We start from the raw sequence: 3,602 nt of genomic DNA, 5'->3' as shown, positions 1-3,602 counted from the left end.
GTTACCAGTGGAGGCGGGGAGAGGGGCAAGATAGGGGTAGGGAATTAAGAGGTACAAACTATCAGGTATAAAATAAATAAGCTACAAGGATATATTTTACAACAGAGGGAGTATAGTCAATATTTTATAATAACTATAAATGGAGCATTAACCTTTAAAAATTGTGAATCACTATATTTTACACCTGTAACATCAACTATACTTCAGTGAAAAAATTAAGGGTACTTCCCTGGTGGTGCAGTGGTTAAGAATCTGCCTACCAATGCAGGGGACACGGGTTCGATCCCTGGTCCAGGAAGATCCCACATACTGCGGAGCAGCTAAGTCCACACACCACAACTACTGAAGCCGACATGCCACAACTACAGAAGCCCACGCACCTAGAGCCTGTGCTCCACAAGAGAAGCCACCGCAGTGAGAAGCCCGCGCACCGCAACAAAGAGTAGCCCCTGATCGCCACAACTAGAGAAAGCCCACACACAGCAACAAAGGCCCAACACAACCAAAAATAAATAAATAAATTTATAAAAAATAAAAATAGGGGCTCCCCTGGTGGCGCAGTGGTTGAGAGTCCGCCTGCCGATGCAGGGGACACGGGTTCGTGCCCTGGTCTGGGAAGATCCCACATGCCGCGGAGCGGCTGGGCCCGTGAGCCATGGCCGTTGAGCCTGCGCGTCCGGAGCCTGTGCTCCGCAACGGGAGAGGCCACAACAGTGAGAGGCCCACATACCGCAAAAAAAATAAAAATAAAAATAAAAATAAAACAGACTTTCTGCACAATTGTGAGGGGTTTTTTTTCTAATGTTTTTTAGAAAATTCAAAAGAATCTTTAAACAATAACATAAGCCTTTGGGTGCTCAGATCTCTTACTGGTTTATAGAAGTCATAAAAGAGAGGCCATCATTTTTCACTAGCTAAAACATAAAACAGCATTTTTAAATTAATTGTCATTTTACATACCTACATAAACACAAACCTTAGTGTTTAAGCTTTCAGAAATTGTGATGAGAAGTTCTTTTAAGCGAACAAATTGAACTGTGAAGGTTAAAGAAAGGTAGAAAACAACAACTCAATTATTCAACCAATATTTATTAAGCACCCCCCCACACCGTGCAAAGCCTCCTGGGAAATACAAATATGACCGAGATGCAGATGCTGCCTGTGTGGGGATTGCTGTATAGCAAGTAACTGTTTCTGACCTTCCATTTGCAAAAATGGGCAGTGTTCCACAGGCTCTGTAAATTTAAAATGTTCTGTAGGGCATTTTGAATTGGTTTGTATTCTAAAAGAAATGGGCAGGACAATAATATAAAGCATGGTAAAAAATGTACCCCTTTAAAACTTTAGCTTCTCTAAAGACTGTGATCATGTTGATAAACTATGTGCATATTGCCTAGGAATGAAAAAAAAAAGAAGTAAAGGTGTGATGCTATAAAGGGAAAACATGGTGGTATCAAATGTCAATATTCAGACTAAGAACTAAAACTTAGTATTTGTGTAGTACTTACTACTTACTTCCAGAGTTTGAACAGTACTCCTAACATCATAAAACATCTTTGGATATAAATAGATACCTATTAACCACATATATGTTATAAAAGATAGAGCTGAAGTACAAAAAGAGAAAGAAGCTTAGCCAAGGTCACAACAAGGTAATGGTTTAACAAAAACGAATACTTTTACTGGGTTTATTCCAGAATATTGGTTATATTCCTTCCTCAAATTCTAATTTGAAGAAAAAAAGTACCATTATCACAGTACTGTTTTCCAAAGTGAAGCACAGCTCTAACCACATTCTAACAGTGGCTCGCCTGCGTGTCTCCTGCCCTTCTGCCAGGGCACCTACCATCAGAGAGGCAGGAGGACAGCACAGTGAAAAGAAAACAGGGCAGATGGGCCCAGATTCCAGCCTCAGCTCTACCACTTCCCAGCTCAGTAACTTTTGGGCAGGTTACCTATTTGAGATTTATTTTGGTTGCACCAGGTCTTAGTTGCAGCTCACTGGCTCCTTTAGTTGCGGCACATGTGCTCCTTAGTTGTGGCATGGGAACTCTTAGTTGCGGCATGCATGTGGGATCTAGTTCCCTGACCAGGGATAGAACCCATGTCCCCTGCACTGGAAGGCAGATTCTTAACCACTGCACCACCAGGGAAGTCCCTCTTTTCCCTCATCTATAAAATAGAGTTGATAGCAACTACTCAGTAGTGTTACGATAACACTTCGATGGGATAATATATGTAAAGTACCCAGTTCACTTCTTGGCACATACAGTCGATGCTCCATAAATAATATTCTTATTAACTATTGATTTCTATATCACTGACCATTTGCTGATTACATGTTATCATACTCTCCAGATTGTATATTTCTTATGACTACAACTTCTCTTTCTTCCTGTAATATAGCCTAACTCACTTTAGTGGGCATGTTTAGTATTAAATACATACTGGACTGCTCATACATATATAACTTGGCTTTTCTGCAGCACAGTATTACAGAATGTTTTATTAGTAAGGGCTCATTGTCAACACTGCCCACTGTAACTGATTACATTTCAATCCTGGCGTTGATACTTAATAGTGTACAACTTTTGGCAAGTTACTTAACTAACCTGTGTCTCAAACTTCCTCATCTGTAAGATGGAGATGTAAAAATATTTTATATTTATAGGGCTGCTGTGAAGACTAAATACGTTAAATATACATAAAGCTATTAGAATAATGCCTGGTCCAAATAAGAGCACAAAAAAACATTTGCTATTACCTGATAACTACATATTCATGATGAATATTATTTTATATTTATTGTAATAGAATTAAATATTTCTCAGAATTTATATGATATAAAGTTGTAGGGAGAGGGAGCGGGGTAAATATCATGATAAAAACAATTGGCACGTGTATAAAGGGAAAACACTGACAAATATAACACAGAAAGTAAGTGAATAAGAATTAATAGAAAGAAAGAATCCAGGCTTTATAGAGGGCACCAAACTTGAATGAGTTAATGATGTAATCAAATGGAAAAGAATACAAAAAACAAAACTGCCATATTTTAACTGTATTAGGGACAGCATCACAGAGAAGACAGGAGGAAGATTCAGAGATGACAAAGGAAATGCAGGTTATTCAAAAACAGTAAAAGACATGAGTAAAGGCATGAGAGGAATACTGAAGGCCCATTTGGAGGCCAGTGCACAGATGTGTCTGCCTGGAACTGAGGCTCACGTAGACGAATACCTGATACAGTGTTCTCAATTCCTTTCCCCTAGAGCTTAGCGTGGACACAAACAGTGCTCATTAAATATCTATGTAACAGATAGAATGAATTCCAACTGCAGCCAGTCTGAAATGCTAGATTAAGCCGAGCTTCCCAGTAAGTATACCAAGGCATACTGGTGTGCCCAAATTAGGTGACGGCTGTACTGAGAGGGTGACTCAGCCTTTAGAATCCAAAACCTCCAGTCATAAGATGGCTTGCTTCCTACCCCAGTGTACCACACAAATATCATCATTTTCTAAGTGTACCATGCCATAAAAAGTTGGGAAACATTGAGTTTAAAATATGGCTATTAGGCAGTATGTAATGGGACAAAGATAAA

Source organism: Mesoplodon bidens (genome assembly GCF_964165515.1).
Source record: "Mesoplodon bidens genome assembly, chromosome: 18".
In the NCBI taxonomy this organism is placed as follows: Eukaryota; Metazoa; Chordata; class Mammalia; order Artiodactyla; family Ziphiidae; genus Mesoplodon; species Mesoplodon bidens.
The sequence above is the reverse complement of the archived record's forward strand: the minus strand, read 5'-3'. Positions refer to the sequence as shown.